We start from the raw sequence: 19,004 nt of genomic DNA, 5'->3' as shown, positions 1-19,004 counted from the left end.
TCGCATCGGCAAGAAGGCATGATAGTCTAAAGAAGAAAGCGAAAGGTGCGCAGACAATCTTTGAAGTTTGCTATCGTCAGCGTGAAAGAGAAAAGAACGCCGAGGGTGTCGTTCGTAAGTTCGTGAGCGCACCGGCCGAGGTTTTCGGCATGCCCATGGTGGGAATCCGCGATGATGTGAAATACGCGAAACTGAGCTTCATTGTCGACGAGTCTCCCGACATCCTGGGGTATCCTACCGTAAATACCTGTGATTTATTTTAGATTCTTTATCTGCGGCGTTGGATATTTTGTACAGCAATAGCAATATTTTCTCCTGCGACGGGAAAATTTCTAAGCCAGAGGTAAAAAAATCTAAAATCATTATTCCCTAGAAACTGGTACGCACTTTCATTTAAAACAACTTCATGCAAACCAAACAATTCTTCGCAGGACAAAACAGTTGTGAAATGTATGGGGATTCTCATAGAGGCCTCGAGGGGTGATGCACTTGCTTTAAAGGTCTAGCCATGTAATTTTTGCCGAGTTCCTGTGTCATTCTGAGCAAGAACGACGAGCTGTATTTCACCCGAAAAATACGCAAATAAAGAAATTTCACCCGATTCCACCATGTTTTCCTGCTCACCAGATAACAACCGATTTTTACCCCCGAATTCTAAAAGCAATAAAACCCGAAAACATCCGGCTCTGTGTTTTTAATACACGCTTGCGTCTCTAATGTGATTGCCTGCTGAATGGAATTGTAAAATCAATAGGTTTCCTCTGTTAGTAAGGGTGTTACGCAGTGTTATGTTTCTGGAAAGCCAACACACAACGTTTAGGAAGCATAGAGCCGTAATATTCCGACAACGTTGCTCTGACATCTCGGCTGAACATTGACGAATGTCAAGTCAGTTCCTAGACGGTTACTTCCGGTAACTTTTAGCTTTACTGTCCCACCACGTAATGTGGTAAACCAATAAACTGCATTGAATTCAGTACAATAGCTGGTCAATGTTAATTTAACGTGGTTTCGGGGCGATATTTCCGACATTAATTCAGTGTTCTCAGCTATCATTAATTAAACGGTAACTTTGTCTATTGGAAACGTCTTGCCTTTTATATGTTAAGTTTACGATGTTGTGTCGGCTGGCGTTTTTCCGGTATTGTTGACAAAATTGGTCTCGTCCGAAACGCCCACGGTAATCCCTGAGGTATAACGACGACTGTTGACCAATGCGTAATGTAACACGCACAATACTGTGACTGTTCAATGAGGCAGGTTCGCTGTTTCTAACTTAGAAAAGTTCCAAAGCGATATTGAACAAGACACACGTTGAAACAACATACACCAATATGTAACGCAGCTGTGTACACATGGGACAAAATTCGACACACCAACCTTGTTTTGAGCATATTTGCCACGCGTAATTAGGATCTAAAGCAATTGCACAAAATACGTTGCGCAATTCGGATTCCTTGGGGTGTAATTTTTTGTATAGAAAATCACCGTCGCGTTAACGTTCCCCTCTGTGTTGTTGTTCGAGCAGCAATGAATATGCGTTACATTTATGTGGTCCGCGCGTTGAAATTTCACGTGTAACCTATGTAAATCTGATATCGGAACTTTGCATCCCACATCCCACAACCATGCTCAACGCTGAATTTGCATTTTCACCATGCGCGTTGACTGGGTACGTAGCTCAAAGGGAAAGCAGGTGTAGACTTTTGCTTCTCAAGACGCTCATAGTGGGATTCGCGTGTCGACCTTAATGGTCTAAAGAAACCGAGAGGAATAAACTCTTAGATGCCGGAAATTCCAAGAGCACGAGTGAAGGTCGTGACGATAATATAGCACGCCTATAGCCATAACGCGTCTACTAAGCCTGGGGACGCGGCCGTCTTGATTGGAAGAGAGAGACTGGGTTATTTTCTCAACGTTCGAGATGACGAAAACAGCGCTAGACAAACGTTACATCACCAAATGTGTGTAAATATGTTCAATGATAGTATTACGTTCGTGTACCTGCCTTACATGTATTTTTTCTTGTTGTCATGTTGTTATGACGGGGACCAGTGACACGCCGCTCGCGTTTGATCCCTTTCATGTTTTGTCACTGTTCTCAGATTTTATTACTCAACCTGCAAAGTTGGCAATATGTAATGTAAAAAAATAAACAAATTCCTTCCTTCCTTCCTTCCAACCGAAGCACACAAAAAAGCTTCGCCATCTCCCAAGAATAGAAAAGACAAAATTGGGGCGGGCTCAGTCGTGTGCGAGCAGTAGTGTTTTACATGCAAACGTCACGATTTCCGATTCCTTTGCTCGTTTGTGGGACTTTAGTGAAACAAATACAAGTCTTTATTCGTTTATTCAAGAGGGTAGGGGCTCGCATGATTTTATTGAAAGAAGTACAAGCCTTTGTTCCTTTATTCAAGAGCGTAAAGGGCTCGCTGTGCGCGCCGGGAGTCAAATTTACCTCCGCCGCTAATCTTCTTCAGCGCTCCCGTAACTTACTCTATCGCCCTGTGCTGGACTTTGGGGCTTTTGGGCTTATTTCGAGCGGCCCCTTCTTCTAACTGCCGTTTGCTGCGATACTGAGCATACGTTAGTCTCATATATGACGACATTCTGGCAAAAGTTTGACGCTTCAACTCAGCAAATTTATGAAATTGTGGTTACTGTTGTTGCGGTCTATATCGCTTAAGATCCAGGTAGAACCTCTTAAGCGCTTTCCAGCGACACCTGGAACTGCGTCAGCCGCCGCGATTGCCTTGTTAGCTAGAATTTTACACATATAAGCTATCTGGATTTAGCCGGTTGGTTGCTATCGGTTTATCACTCATCACCGAGTTATCGCGTCATGACACTCGGTAAAATTTCGTTGAATCATAAATTTTGACCTGGCTACCGAAGCGAACTTACAGTCGCTTTCAGTTCAAAAAAACTCTATCTATCGTTCCCAACCAGCTAGGCAATTACTTCTACGCGCTGTAATATCTGAAATTCCTTATTATGCAATGCTGTCTGTATCTAATTTCTTGATTTGACTTATCGTGTAAAGCTGCCTCATAGACAATCCTTTAAACACTGAGTAATGGAGGGGTAACACTACAGAGCAGGATTATGCGTCCTGATACGGAATTTAGTATGTTTCCCGTTTATGTTTATTACCGCACACCTCTTTCCAGAGAAAAGCACAGTGTTATACATAACGTTATTGTTGCATTCGATATGGAGCTTGTGGGTATAACCTATTGCTATGTTTTATCCCGCAGTCCCTGTCAAGTCACTATTTTACAGACATTAGGTTTGAGCACAATAGATTGCTTCAATTTCTACTTTCGTCTCATTCCGTCACTTTCTTTAGATTTTGGGAAGTCTCCGTTACTACATTACAGTGGCTATGTAAGAAGTACATAAAATGATATTAAGTACGAGTATTTACTGAATTCAACTCACTACACTCCAGTCAACTTATGAGAAAGGTTGCTATTAGTGTGAGGCAATTAATTTGCCAAATCGTTAAAATGATTATCAAGAACGACAACAACTTTATATAATGGTGAATGGGGAGCTTCATTGCCAGGATCGATGCTCTACCCCTTGGCTGACGGTGATGTGGCGAACCAGGAAGATTTGTTCTAAGTCAACTCGTTCTCCGAAAGGAAAGCAAGAATGTCTCCGAAAGAGAAATCGCAAAAAATATGTGTTGTCGTCGTTCTCGCTGAAGCTAGAATGTGCATAACAGTCCTTCTATATTATCTGCGACAGGCAGTCAATTCAACGATAAAGGAGAGTTATTGAATTGGTGGACCAATGAGACCAAAACGGAATATCAAAAGCTAAAAAAATGCTTCACAGACCAGTACGGAAGTATCAATGAGAGCCAAACATGTCTTCCGGTAAGTGTATACGTTCTTATTGAAGGTTTCGCCGTGACTTCTGAGCACTTTCATCAAATTCAATCCGCGAGAAAATGCATTTTTTCAATTAATCTCCGAAATTTGCAAGTCAACCTTTTTTTTTTTAACAGAAACAGAAAGCGCATATCGTATTTACCTCATTGCACTGTAGAATACATTCCCTAGTGCTTTGGTAATAGCTGGGAAAAAAAAAGAAAGCCAGAAACGTTTCGAGGAGCACAAACAGATGGCCGAGCTTAGCTCTCCGTTAAGTTCATGCAAAACCGGGCGGAAGAAAAACGATTACCCGCCCCTTCTTATTTCGTTATTCCTCTTGTTTCAGTTAACTTTGTGTAGCAACCATAGTGCCGTTATGAGCAGAAGCTTGAAAAAGAGAAAGTGATAGAGCAGGTACATGACCTCCCCGCATCCCTTCTTCCAGAGACCTGAGTGCAGCCTGCAATTTGCGCCCCTCGAAACGCCTTTTTGTTTTCTGCATTTCTTTTTTTTTCCCGATATTACCAAAGCAGTAGTGAATATATTCATGTAATAGAATGGAATCAATCCAGTATCCGCTTTCTGTTTCCGTAACAAATTAAAAAAGTCGGGTTGACTTGACAAATTTTGGAGTTCAATTAGGAAAATCCAATTTCTCACGAATTAAATTTGACATAAGTGCTCACAAGGCATGGCAAAATCTCCTCATATATAAAGGGTGTTGACCCTATAGTGTTCAGACAAGTAGATTTTTAATGCAATTTTTGTTGACATTAGGTGAAATATCGTCTACATCTACTAGATGGCTAACTCCTTAAACTTAATCAATTCTTAATTCTTAACAAATTCATAAACTCTTTAATTAGGTGATTTCCGGCAAACGTGATACAGCAGAATTGGAGACAATGCCCACTGAAAGCCATTCTATTTTTAAAAATTCCTGAAACGAGCACGTCCGTTAAAAATGCCCATTGCCGAATTTTGTTATGTAAATCAGTCGAAATTGAAATCACGCGCATCAGGATCACAGAAAGGACAGTGTTCATTCATTGAACGTTGGAGAACCGCGTGTTTTGGAACGGAGGAGATGATTCAGCATAGAGGCTGATAGCCCGATCAGCCATTTTACGGCCCAGATGAAGGCAGTGTAGGTCATGTTCTCACTGCGCTCCTGATGTGTGTGGTTTTGGTTTCGGCTAATTTGCATAGCGGAATTCGGCGATTTCAAAGTAAGTGTTCGTATAGGAAATCCTTTTTGATAAAATGGCTTTGAACGATGAGTGTCTCCCGTTCCGCTGCACCGCTTTTGCCCGAAAGATCCCCATTAAAAAGTTAATTAATGCTGTTATGTGATCAAGTGGCTACTTCCTTCGAGAGAATGCCCGCCTTGCCCCGTATAGCCCATCTGCGAAACTAGTATATATGCTACGCCATTTTATGAAAATCTGAAACAAATAAAGAAACACTCTATATCTGTCCACATAACATCGGTGTCACCTAACACAATGCTGTTTACCAGTTACAATAGTGATGAGTTTCATCATCGCGAGGGCGTCATTCAGCCCTTGGAAGCAGCACTTCTTGACATATGGAGTGTTTGGTTGTCTGTTTCTTCTTTTTCTTTTCAGCTAAACGCATTAAACACACAAGGGGAAGATGTTGCAGATAATGGAGGATTACTTGGAGCATATCTTGTAAGACGTCTTTCGTTCAACAAGTCTGTACAAATGCTTCGTTCGTTGAACGTTCGAGTACCTTCCTTTCCTTTTTCAGACATACAAAAGGCTCACCAATAAGAGCGGAAAGTATCAAGATTTAGCTCTCCCTGATCTCGAAAACTTTACTAGTGACCAAATGTTTTTCATCTCAAACGCTGTAGTAAGTATACGACTGCAGAATATAACGAATGAGCGTGAGATATATCACACTCATGTCATATTCGATACCGAGTGTGAGTACTATGAGTGTTCGGCGTCTATCGGTGCTCAACTAAGCCGCTGTCGGTATATAACTAATGGCATATGCGCAAGAAAACCAAGCTGTGTGCATGTATGAAAACAATGCAGCAACGGAAACAGGTAGCTGCCAAAAGGTTATGTAGACATCTCTCCAAGCAGAAACAAACGTCCCGCAGGCTGTAATGGATCGCTGTGCCTTGCCTAAGTCTATATAAACTAACTAAAATACTGCAATCGCAGTCATCTGAATGCTTTCATTAAAAAGAAAGTTAAATAGCGTGAGGCAGTATGCCTCAGTCCCCTTCATAAGTGCCCATAGTGCAAATCGCAAGGTATAATTTTTATGCGTTGAGCCTGCAAAATTTGCAAATGCCGTACCGTCATAAGTGGGGAGGGGGAGGACATTAGGGTTAGGTGCCATCTCGGCCAGCTCTGTCCAAAAAGGCGATCGGAAAGTGGTACATGACAGAGAGAAAAGAAAAACGATGGTGAGCGAAACTGAGAGAAAGGGAACACTCTGGGATTTACGCTCACACACTTAGGCTACACTGTGGCCAGATGGTGGATGAACTGCATAATATAAAAGACTGAGTCTGAGCGCACAGAGGGACGACACGAACACACGACTTGCTGGTTTGAGTCGTGTGTTCGTGTCGTCCCTCTGTGTGCCCAGACTCAGGATTTTAGATTATGGAGTCCTACTGATAATACTGAAATACTGAGCTGCTCTGAGCGGTTAATGTTTACGACGAACACGAAGATAGTGTTGCGAACGATGGAGCTTAGAATGCGGACTTTTTCAGGTGGGCAGAGGTTTACGGGCATAGCATGAGGTATTGAGGTCCGAACCATATACCAAATGTCACTTCTTTGTCGAGTTTTCATTTTTATTCGTCGAAGGGGCCCATACTGGGCCGCTATTTCTCATATATTCGCAATTTTGAAAACGTATTTAGTCTAGGGATGTGATAAAAAATTTAGCGTAGTGACGACGACCCCTATAGGTTGTCCACCCAGTAGACTTTGTTACATTAAATGCGAAACGTGATGCTTTTTTCAAGGTTGGACGTTTTCTGTGCCAAAGTTTCGACAGAAGTTAGTGAAAAGGTTTGGCGATGGTAGAGGGGAGTTTGAAATAAACTATACAAGCAGGTAGTACCGTACTGTTTTCGTAAGTGCAAGAAAATATATTTTTGTGTTCGGGCTACCACACCGACTACAAGCCCCGCGCGCATACACGATTATCTGCGTCGGGATCCTGGCTGATACAGCATCACTGTGGGACGGAGCAATAGCACCGTTCTCTGAGCTGTCCAAATCTGGTCACTCAATAATTTCTGCTTCAGTACACGTCGTTATTGTGCGGATATATCGCCAGTGGTTTTTCCAGACACCCCTCCCACCGCCAACAATCCCCCAAATGTTTGGCAACACCTCCTAACTCTTTTACCGGTGCACGCCTTACTGGGGCCAGTTTCTTTTCTTTCTTTTTTCAGTCTTAAACACATGTCGGTAATGATAGGTTGGGCCGTTATGAACTAACTGCCATAATGGTGCACTCCCCACCCCCACCCCGAATTCTTGAACCCCGCCCCCGGACTTGGGATCCTGGACCAACCACAGGTGGGGGGACAGGTAGAATTAAAATACGCGGAAAGGTTGGCTGCGGCTACGAGGGCCTGATGCTCCGGTTTCTTTTGTTGGCTGCAGGCAGTACATACTGGAAAACATGCGTCACTGGGAACACTGAGTTAATCACAGTCATAATCACAGTCAAAGCGTCAGTCACAGAATGACAGGCAACGTCGGGACGCAGTCAAAGTCCAGAAAACCACGCGTGTTCGTCAGGAATCGTATCAGAGCGTCTATCGCAAAGCGCTGGGATGCTGGATTGTTCAAGGGCCCTAGAAGAGCTTTTAGGTCCAGTGCATGGATGGCAATCTTGCGCAAAGCTTACCGTGAACAGGATACAGCACAGCGTAGGAGGATGTGCTCAGTGTCTGCAAGTGTGCCACGCGTGGAAGAATTCGAGGGGCAACATTTCCTTATTCTGTACATCCTGCGAGGCGTGTGGGCAACATACGCAGTCGATGCATTAAGGACGCATGCAGTCTGCTTAGTTCACTGGATATCGCTCTCAATCTTCAGGCAACGAAGAGTACTGATTTCATCATCAGAAAACAGACAAAAAGAAAAGAAATAGAGCCGTGCGCAAATATTATGATTTTTATGATTTTGAATGCTGACTCAAACCCTTCGCAGATGTAGGGTTCTTAGAGGAGAAAGGGTTGATTCACATTCCCCTATTTTGACACCGCTCATATCACACCCAGCAGCTGGTGCCAATAGAGCCGGAAGTAGTTCAATATACGACGTGTCTTATACCTCGAACACCTGATTTGCCTCAGAAAATGTAGTTCTTACGTGGATTTACGATCGAGTGACGCTTTTGGAATAATGAGATCTCTTCGCAACACGTACTGCTCTTCCACTGTCGTAACGGCTCATCAGATCGTAACTCGTCAGATCTTGCTGGCGCAATACTTGCCCCTCTGGCACTATATCGCCATGCTAACCTCAAGGTGTGCCTTCTCCGGCATGTAGACGTCAATAGGTATCGGTATTTGGCTGCCTTCGGCAAGGCCTCTGTATTCTTACTCTTATTCAGTTGAAGTCGCACACAAACTTCATGCCGCACGTACCTCGAAGTATGAGTAGTGGCAACAGCGGTTGACAGAACATTTTGTTGAGATGTTGCGTCGACTGGATAACATGTACATATGGAACCTCTTGATTGGGGAATTGAAAACAGCGGGAAGAGCAAGCAGAAATGGGAACTATGAGTCTGATCAACAGACACGACCCGGCGTCTGGAACTTGGCGCCCCCATCGCCCGGCAGCAGCCGCAGTAGCCCCCTCCTGCACTCACGGTTGGGTCGCCGCAGGAGGGAGACCCTCGCGTATAGTTGTGCGTGGCTTTCCCGTGTCTGGGGAAAAGAGGATCCTGGCAGTTGAGTGGACCCGGAGATTGTTTAGGACCCTTCGGGGCCCCTCCGGGAAAGCAACACACTGCTTTGGCCCCTGCTTCCCATAGACGGGTGGTCCTGGAAGGCCCGGCCAGGATTATTCAGCTAGTCGCCATCTCCCACGCTCATTACTTTCTTCTTTTCTATCCTCTCTTCTCATCTTTTCTTTTCACCTTCTTTGGCGGCGAGGGCCAACCTTGTGCAGTCTCTTCACTCTTTTGAAACCTGCACTAGGGTATAGTGTAGAGGTACGTGTTAGCGTGCGGGGCACGTTCCCTTGGTTGGGCTCGATGGTGTGCGACACACCTACTGCGCTGAATCTCAACACTCTTGATATGGATACATCAAAACAAAAAAAAACCTGATCGGCTACTCAAAAGGAGTCGCACCCTGGTTCCCCAAGTTCTTGATTATTCAGCCAAGTGACGAAAACACCTCACTGGCAAAAGTATCACCATTTCTCGTGGCAAAAGTTTTTGGACAGGTCATAGGCAAATCCTATCACGCAAGAAAACTAAACTCTGGTTCCATCCAACTAGAAGTACATACAAAGCAGCAAAGCATTGCACTTCAGTCACTGAAAGAGATAGGGGACACACTTGTATCAGTCAGTACACATCGTACACTGAACATCGTAAAGGGCGTAATTTTAGAGGATGAACTGCTTTCCTGTTCTGAATCTGAAATTGAAGAAGGTATGAAAGAACAACGAGTTGTCACAGCAAAACGAATATTCATCCGCAGAGACGGCAAAGAGATCCCGACTAAACATATCATACTATCATTCAAACTTCACTCACTGCCCTCAAGTATCAAAGCCGGCTACCTTAATTGTAATGTAAGAGCATACGTCCCAAACCCAAGGCGCTGCTTTAAGTGTCAGCGCTTTGGGCACAGTTCACAAGGCTGCCGTGGCCATCCTGTTTGCCCAAAGTGTGCAGGGAAGGACCATACACCAGAAAACCGTAACAACGAATTCCATTGTGCAAACTGTGAGGGAAACCATCCGGTGTACTCCAGGTCATGTCCCCGTTGGAAAGATGAAAAGCAGATAATTAAAATCAAGACAGAGCAGAACCTTACATATAAAGCTGCAAAAGCACAGCTTGACTTTGAAAAGAAAAGTAGTTTTTCCGACGTGGTGCGCAGGGGGGTGGCACCACCGAGGAGGTCTGTGGAGACTCAGACCTGTTTTCAGGTAACTGAGACTCCACTCCACACCCCCGAGCAGGATGTGGGAGACACGCAAGTGCCTCAGCACGTTGCCAGTGGCTAATCTGCAGACTGGCCACAACAAAGGAGCCACGACCTCGTCCAAGGTCGATGGCGCACAGTCTGTTTGGGACGGGAACTTAAAGGTTCCTTCCCAGATATCTCAAAGTATGGACGTCGATGATGATGACTGCATGTCGCAGAAGTCGTCATCGAGTATATCCAGCTTGCCTGGAAAAGAAAAAAGAGAAAGAAGAGATAAAGGGAGAGGTAGAGGCTCTAAGCCTAACGCCCCTTCCAATGAGCAGCGAAGGCTGGTCCCCCAAAGGGTGCTGCCACCTTAAACATAAGTTATGCTTCAGGTAGTAATGTGGTGCGCGACGACAAAGTTATCGTCCATCGCGCGCGCACCATCTGGCGCTTACGCCAATAAATCATTCTTTCGCCTGCCATCAACCTGTGTGGTTGTCTCCTACCTTTCCCCTTGACGCGACAACCCACAACTGGTGACCCGAACGTGATTTCGAACGCCCTTCGCTTCACTCATGGAGGATTCACCAGCCACGTCGCAAGTTAACCACATCGCAGTTCGACTACCACCCTTTTGGCCTGCGAACCCTTCCATCTGGTTTGTCCAAGCCGAGTGCCAGTTCCAGCTCGCAGGTATAACTACACAGGCTACTAGATACCAGCATGTCGTCTCCTCTCTACCACCTGAGGTCGCCTCCGACGTTGCCGACATTCTGTGCGCACCGATGGGCACAAGACCTTACGACACCTTAAAAGCAGCCATCATCAAACGCACTACGGCCTCCGAACGTCGGCGTTTTCAACAACTGCTGTCAGGCGAGGACCTCGGGGACAGCCGAACGTCCCAATTCCTGCGCCACTTGCCACTAATGAAATGCTAGACCGCTTTCAGTGTGGGTTTCGTCGTGGCCGATCCACACTTGATCTTCTGTCTGCAAGAAACCATGTTGAACACACACACAAAACTATTTAAACATCACACAGTCTACCGTAAGGACCGCATAGGTAGCACCGTGTTGCAATTGTGGCTAACTCTGGTGTAATCATAAAAGAGATACCTCTAAATACATCTTTGGAAGCAGTGGCACAACTGAAAAATCTGACAACGGCAGTCTCTCTTTACATACCTCCAAGCAGCAATCCCACACTAGGCGATTTTCTTGACGTTATCAATCAGTTGCCAGAGCCATTCTTTATTCTGGGAGACCTAAATGCACACCACCCTCTCTGGGGCAGTGAAAGGAGAGATGCACATGGCAAATTAATTGAGGAAGTATTAGACACCACGAACATCACCATCTTGAACAATGGTGACCCTACATATTATAACAGTACACATAAAACATTTTCATGCATTGACTTGTCTTTAGCTTCCTCAGGAATGTCGTTGGACTATAACTGGTCCGCAATTCAGAATCCGTATGGCAGTGACCACTTTCCTATTCTTATAGAAACACGATCGTTAGCACCAACGCTGGAGGTGCGTCCACCTCGATGGAAACTGGAACACGCAAATTGGGACACATACAGAGAACTGGCAACAATCGATCATGAACATCTGATGCACCTATCAGTAGATGATGAAAATGAAGCGATTACACACACCATAATAGATGCAGCATCAAAAGCGATCCCTCGGTCCAGTGGACGAGTACGTAAAAATCCCAAACCATGGTGGAACGAAGAGTGCCGCAAAACACGTCAGGCGCAGAACAAAGCCTGGAACTCTTTCAAGCGCGCTCCAACAACAGAAAATGTGATTGCGTTTAAAAGGTCAAAAGCCAAGGCCCGTTATAGAAAACAAGCCAAGCGAAAATCATGGCAAGGGTTCGTTAGTCGTATAAACAGCCAAACACCAGCAAAAGCTGTTTGGGAAAAAATCAGAAAAATGGACGGAGAGCATAGGGGGGTTTACAATTCCTCTTCTTTCCACGGGTAATCCAAATAGCACGTCCCTTAAGGATCAGGCAGATCTATTAGGTGAACACTTTTTCAAAGTGTCCAGTTCTGCTGGGTACACAAGTAGATTCTTAAAGCACAAAGAAAAGACCGAACGAAATAGGCTTTCAATCCCAAAGACAAGAGAAGAATATGACTGTGAGTTTACGATGTGGGAGCTTGAGGCGGTATTGTCGAGCTGCAAAGCTACAGCTGTAGGACCTGACAGTATCCGTTATAAGATGATACAAAAGCTACCACCTCCTTCACTGCAGGCTCTGTTGTCATTCTTCAATAGCATTTGGGTGGAGGGCAAAATCCCTAAGGATTGGAAAGTAGCAACTGTGATTCCGATTCTCAAACCCTGCAAAGACCCGAGCTGTGCAGAAAGTTATCGGCCCATTACTTTGACGAGCTGTCTTTGTAAAACATTCGAGCGGCTTGTTAATAACCGATTGGTATATATTCTCGAAAGTAATGAAATGCTAGACCGCTTTCAGTGTGGGTTTCGTCGTGGCCGATCCACACTTGATCAGCTGGTTCGTCTGGAAACACAGATAAGGGAGGCTCACATTAAGAATCAGTATTGCTTATCTGTGTTTTTCGACCTAATGAAGGCTTATGATACCACATGGAGATATGGGATTTTACAAGACCTCATAAATTGCGGAATCGGAGGAAATATGTACCATTGCATTCAAGACTTTCTTTCTAACCGAACTTTCCGAGTCCGCCTCGGAAATACATTACAGACCTGTTTGTACAGGAAAACGGAGTCCCTCAGGGCAGTGTCTTGAGCGTTACGCTTTTTGTCCTGAAAATCAATTCCGTTGTTCGTGTCATCCCTCCCACAGTCCAGTACTCATTATATGTAGATGACCTACAAATAAGCTTTCGTTCGTGCAACCTTGCTATATGTGAACGCCAAATACAGGTAGCCGTTAATCGCCTTACCAAATGGGCCGATGAGAATGGCTTTAGATTTTCTTCAGAGAAATCTGCTTGCGTCTGTTTCCATCGCAATCGTGGCCTGCCTCCACAACCGAACTTGCTCCTTAGTGGGGAAGCTATCTCACTGAAAACAGAATATAAGTTCCTTGGTTTAATATTTGATTCCAAGCTCACATTCGGGGTTCATATTCAGGAACTAAAGTTGCGTGCGCGGAAAGCATCAAATATTTTTAAAGTACTTTCCCACAAAACATGGGGTGCAGACAGGACGTGTCTCTTACGTGTGTACAGACCGCTGATACGTTCAAAGATAGACTACGGATGTATAGTCTATGGATCTGCCCGATCGTCCACACTGAAATCTCTCGACCCTGTTCATCACTCAGATTTGTAACTGGTGCATACCGTGCGTCCCCAATACAGAGTTTGTATGTCGACGCAGTTGAACCGTCTCTAATGTTTAGGAGGAAATTCTTAACCTTGTCTTATATGGCACAAACTTTCTCACTTCAAGACCACCCTTGTCAAGGTATTTTGGAAAATAATCATATGAATAGATTATTTGAAAACAAGCCAAGATGCATTCCAAGTTTTCCAATTCGTGGAAAACAGTTTGCGCAAGAGTGTGGAGTTGAGCTTATAAAATAACGTATAATTCGTCCTCAAAATGAGATTGCGCCATGGAGGAAAAAGAAATTCTATGCAATTTAAAGTTAGAAAAGTACAATAAGAAATCTACCCCTTCCATTGTTATAAAACAGGAGTTCTTGAGAATAAAACACAGCTATAGGGACTTCCTGCATTTTAAACAGATGGCTCTAAATCATCAAACGCGGTAGCAGCTGCAGCCGTCAATGAAGTGGGTGATGTGCAGCACCTTAGGCTTAACCCAAGAGCAAGTGTCTATACGGCCGAGTTATATGAGGTCTTTTTAGCACTAGATAGAATATAGATAGAAACAAAAAGAAACTGTAATTTACACAGATTCAAGGAGTCTAATGATGGTAATGAAAACAAAAGAGCAAACTAAAAATGCTCTTTTCCATAATCTAATTGTACGCCTTCACAAACTTTCTGCAAAAGGGCATGACATACACTTTTGCTGGGTCCCCAGCCACGTAGGGATTGCTGGAAATGAGCTAGCTGATGCTGCAGCAAAGGCTGCATCACTGTCTCCTCCGCAAACTATGCAAATTCCCTTTCAGGACTACAGGCCAGCTCTAAAAAAGGCTCTCGTATCACAGTGGCAGCTGACATGGGACACAGAACTTAGTAACAAGTTGCATTTGGTAAAACCGGTAATTAAAGAGTGGGAGAGTTCCTATCAACGAAATCGCTTCTTTGAAGTCACACTTTCCAGACTAAGAATAGGACACACACACACACCTAACACACCAGCACCTACTTCTTGAACAACCGCAGCCAGAGTGCCAATACTGTGAGGAGCCTCTAACAGTTATTCACATTTTAATAGCATGCCCAGCGTATGAGCAGTATCGTTTTACCCACTTTTCACGATTCTATCAGTATTGCATACCATTTCATCCCTCGCTTTTGCTTGGCAATGAGCCTATAGTACCTCACGTGAATGTTTTAAGGTTTTTAGATTGTATCGAGATCTTACAAAGTACATAAGTATTTTAGTCATCATTGGTATTTTACTTTTCACAAGACACCTCTAGAGATAAGTTTTACATATATACATATATTTTAATGTCTTCCTGATTTTAAACAAATCACTCATTACATAATTCATTAATTTTTTTCATCAGTGACTTGGCGCTCTTTGGCCTAAGTAGCCCTTGCGCCAGAAAACCTCTAACTGCATACATACATACACCAGACTCGAAACCGGGTAACAATCAATCAGTGTTTATTGGGAGCAGGTTCGATGCCTTCATAGCGCGGACCATTTTGGCATGTCATGGTGCGTTTCCACAACAATTATTTGCAAAAGTATTATATTTCCAATCCCCCGTAAGTCGGATAATGAATTGGTGGCACGTAGCCTACAGACGCTGCGATGCCTGTGCTTTCTGAGTGTTTACTAAAACCTTGCTCTCAAGAAAAGCAATGTTAGAGTCAAGTCAGGGAAGGGAGACCCTTCATCTCTGAATAGGCTTACATGGACCGACATTGAGAATCATCATGTCTGCACATGGCTGTACTTTTTTTACCCAGGTCTTCCACAAGCGGGGTAATCTTCCTGTTATGCTGCTGGTGGAAGCAGCGCCCTTACTTGGCGCAAGATTTTCAGTGATATATCGGTACATTAGAGACGTGGAACGAGGCAGGAATTATCGTCTTGTCAGATTTGGGTGAGCCCCGTCACTCAGTGGTGCCGTACTCGTCAAGCTCCCCATCCTAAGTGCGTGTGCGGCTCGGTGTAGTACGTCGAACACGTACACACACAAGTTTACTTGCGTTTAAAGGGATTGGTCGCTCCCCAAAGAAACTGGATAAAACGTGCTGGACGCGTGCAATAGATAATGGATGACTCCCCGCGAATCCCTTTTGCTCGAAATCGAAGTATTTTCTGAGTTTTCACTATGTTCCTGTGGGCATCACAGCATAGCCGGTCGCCTAGGGAGGTGCATAATGTGAGAGGAGGCGGTCGGCTGGCGTGACGTTCCTTCAGGGCTGCCGAAAAGCTGAGGATAGGAGGGGGCAGAGCGCGATACCGGAATACAACAGAAAATGGACCCCGCTCTTGGCGTCACATTTTTCTCCCGTGCGTGTCTTTCTCCACGAATAAGCCGATACCTGCGTGGATCTCGTTCATTTCAGATCTCGATATGGCAAGTCCGCCTCAATATTCGTCATCCCATCCGAAGGCGTAGTGGAAGGACGTCGCCTTCCGCATCAAAACTCATCCACAGCTGCGAAACTCTATGCCATATTTTTGTTTCTGTAGCACTTCGTTCAGTTTTCCCCGCGGGAATGGGTCGTATGGGTCGCACTGACTCAACATCTGCGCTGAAAGCAATTGAAAATTCTGGCATCCGAGGCTCATCCGCGCCGTTGGTTGTGGATGTGTTAATGGCTTACAGTTTTGTCTATGAAGCAGGGCACAGGCTGGATCTCCAATGGGTTCCAGCCCATTGCGGAGTCGAAGAGAATGAACAGGCCGACAGCGCCGCACAAGCAGCTCTCTCGCCTCGTAGACGGACGCGTATTATGCTGCTGAGAGGAGACAGTCGTTCGTACTTCGACGCCTCGTGACTCTTCTGGCTACCTGCCAATGGACCGCTTACATTCCCCCCAGCCATACTGAGCAGAGGTGATCCAGCGCTCGCTTTCCGTCTGCCTCGACATAGCTCTCGTCAAGGTGCCGCTTTGGTTCATCGAATGCGCCTCGATGTGGCTTTTACAGCGCAGTGGCGTTACCGCTTGAGACAAGTTGACTCTCCCGAATGCAGTCACTGCGGTGCTGTAGAAGATCTAAAGCACGTTCTTCTCCATTGCCCACACTGCCAACCTTCCCGAACCGTACTCTCCGAATCCCTTAACGAGCAGGACTCTCGCACCCTCCCTCTCACAAAATTGCTTGATCCTTGGCCACAACTTGCCCACCAACGCTCTTCCCTCAAAGTTCTCCTGACCTTTCTGGATACCATAGAACTTCGATCCTTATTGTGAAGGGGATCATTATTTCATTCAACGCATCACCACCAGCACTGGGTCGAGTATCGCCTCTGCGATGAAACTCCCCATTCATCATTGTGTGATAAAGTTGGCGTTGTACGTTGATTTCAGAGCCCTACAATAAGTCGTACCGCTCGAGCTACCTGAAACTAATGTACGGACCTGATAAAGTTTGAAATACGGTACGGTTTGCAACAGAATCAACGAATTGATGGTTGATGGGCGAATGACCCCTTTAAGATAAAATATGTTTGAATTGTTTATATATTTTATGTCAAGCTCCACTCTACCGTCTCTATATCTTTTGATTGTTCTGCGTCGTCCACTTCATTTTCAAAATTGGCCTTTCTACTTGGCCTTTCTACTGGGCTTCCAAAATTGGCCTTTCTACTAGCTTCCCTCGTTGGGCGTATTGCCGTCAGTTCGGCGTATCTGACGCAAGAACTGGCCGATCATACCCTGCAAAAATTTGCAACAGGCTGATTTATTGCGTCCGGTGGTTTTCACCGCGTGCTGCGATAATCGTGTGCCCAGCATACCTCGTCGTTAATGATCACGTGTACTACAACCGCAAACCATTTAACGAAGTCGCAACATGAGCCCCTTTGACAGACGAAACATAAAAAAAATGAGGAAAGAAATGACGTTTGGTACATAGTTCGGACCTATCATTACCTCATTGTACCATAAACCCCTTCCCGCCGAACTGAAGAAATCAGCCTTCTGGACTCTCCCCTTTGACGTGCTGTTTTCATGTTCCTGTAAACCATGACCCGCGTACATCCATGATGATTTTTGGGAACCGAACCCTCGGGGGTCGAGCACGACTACCGTATCATTGGGCTTGGTAAGATCCATCAAATAGTATAATCGCTCTTGTGACAGTGAAAGTAGCAGAAGTACCCTTTGGCGGTACAGTGCGCGACATAACTACGCAGCAGATTCTACGATAACTACGAAATATTAAAATTCAAACATTTTGTCCTAGGTATGGTGTAACGCCATGCGCGACGAAGCAATGCGACAAAGGATTCAGTACAACCCACACAGCCCTACGAAATACAGGTGAATCTCCGGGAGAAGGAATTTTGGTTGTAACCGTTACCTGAAGTCTTATCATCTCTGTCTGGTTGTGGAGTCCCTGTAACTGCACGCTGTGTGCCTTCTTTTACAGGACTCTGGTACCTATGAGCAACATGGATGCATTTTCAGCGGCATTTTCATGCGAAGAAGGGAAGAAGAGAAGAAGAAGAAGAAGAAGAGAATGAATCCAGCCACAAAGTGTAGAATGTGGTAAATAAATGTGGCGCCTCAGCGCGACACAGTGGCAGTGCAGCTCTTGCTTGCGAATGTATAGGCGACACTTGAAGCAAGTGAAGTGAAGAAGACGGGGTACTGAAACCGCACAAAGGATTTTAGCGGTCAAAGATGGGAAGGAATTTTCGTATTGACCAGTTCTCTGCTTGCCAACACAAGGGTGCAATTTGCTGGTTAATGCGCCCTGAGCGTCTAAAAACAAAAAGATGGGAGTAAATGAAGGCAGTGGTTTGGTCATAGCTGCGAAAATACTCGCGCATATAGGGTACGGTTAAGCGCCGATGTCAGAGTTTCCTATGGGTTCTACGTGGTGGCTGTGTACGTTTAGCAGGTATGGTAACCTCACACCAGCAAAATTACTAATCCCAGAATTCACACATGGCAACGTCCCATGCAACTCTCATTATTCCAAGCCCACGTCATAGTAAACTCACTGTAATGCGGTATCAAGTTTCCTATGATATTGTAGAGGAGGTGGTGTTCGTGTGCCTGCAACCGGTGTCTCCGGTCAACGTTGTATGCTGCCACCACATGTTTCCCACCTTATCAACCTGCACTTATAGGGACGGTCGCATCGGTTCCCGATGCCGAACATAGTGGTATGTGTTTCATCGATGGGTTTCTGGTGTGAGCAAAGGGTAAAAAGCAACGAGCGCCATGCAAGCCCTGGAGTTCATCGGCCACCGTCGACAACTAAACATCTTACACGAAGCCCTAATAGGGAGTAGTATGACGGGGACCGCCCTAAGAGCCACCTTTTTTCTAATCCAACAGTAGCCAATTCTTATCTAACACAAGCCAGTTCTAAGCCCTCTGATTGGTGGCCCCACTTTGATCGACAGGCCCCCTTTTTGGCTCCGCCCACTTCACGCTGATTGGTCTGCTCCAAACCTACTGATCGCTGATTGGTTGCCCATAGCTCCACCACTTATGCTAATGAGCTGGCTTTGCTACGCCCACGTCACGCTGATTGGTCCACTGCAAGACCGCTCCTCAGTCGGCTCCCCCATTGATTGGTCCACGCTAAGCTTACTGATCGTGGCTCT

At 45.2% G+C, this 19,004-nt stretch overlaps 1 long non-coding RNA gene across 1 annotated transcript; it reads left to right on the top strand.

Annotated features, from left to right (window-relative positions):
• The first annotated feature begins 5,670 nt into the window (after positions 1-5,670).
• Positions 5,671-17,875, top strand: LOC135367479 (uncharacterized). The gene is made up of 3 exons (XR_010414476.1): positions 5,671-5,759; positions 17,630-17,706; positions 17,816-17,875. It is a non-coding gene; the product is annotated as an uncharacterized LOC135367479 (long non-coding RNA).
• The last annotated feature ends 1,129 nt before the right edge of the window (positions 17,876-19,004 follow it).

This window comes from Ornithodoros turicata, chromosome 1 (genome assembly GCF_037126465.1).
Source record: "Ornithodoros turicata isolate Travis chromosome 1, ASM3712646v1, whole genome shotgun sequence".
Lineage (NCBI taxonomy): Eukaryota > Metazoa > Arthropoda > Arachnida > Ixodida > Argasidae > Ornithodoros > Ornithodoros turicata.
The sequence above is the reverse complement of the archived record's forward strand: the minus strand, read 5'-3'. Positions and strand labels throughout refer to the sequence as shown.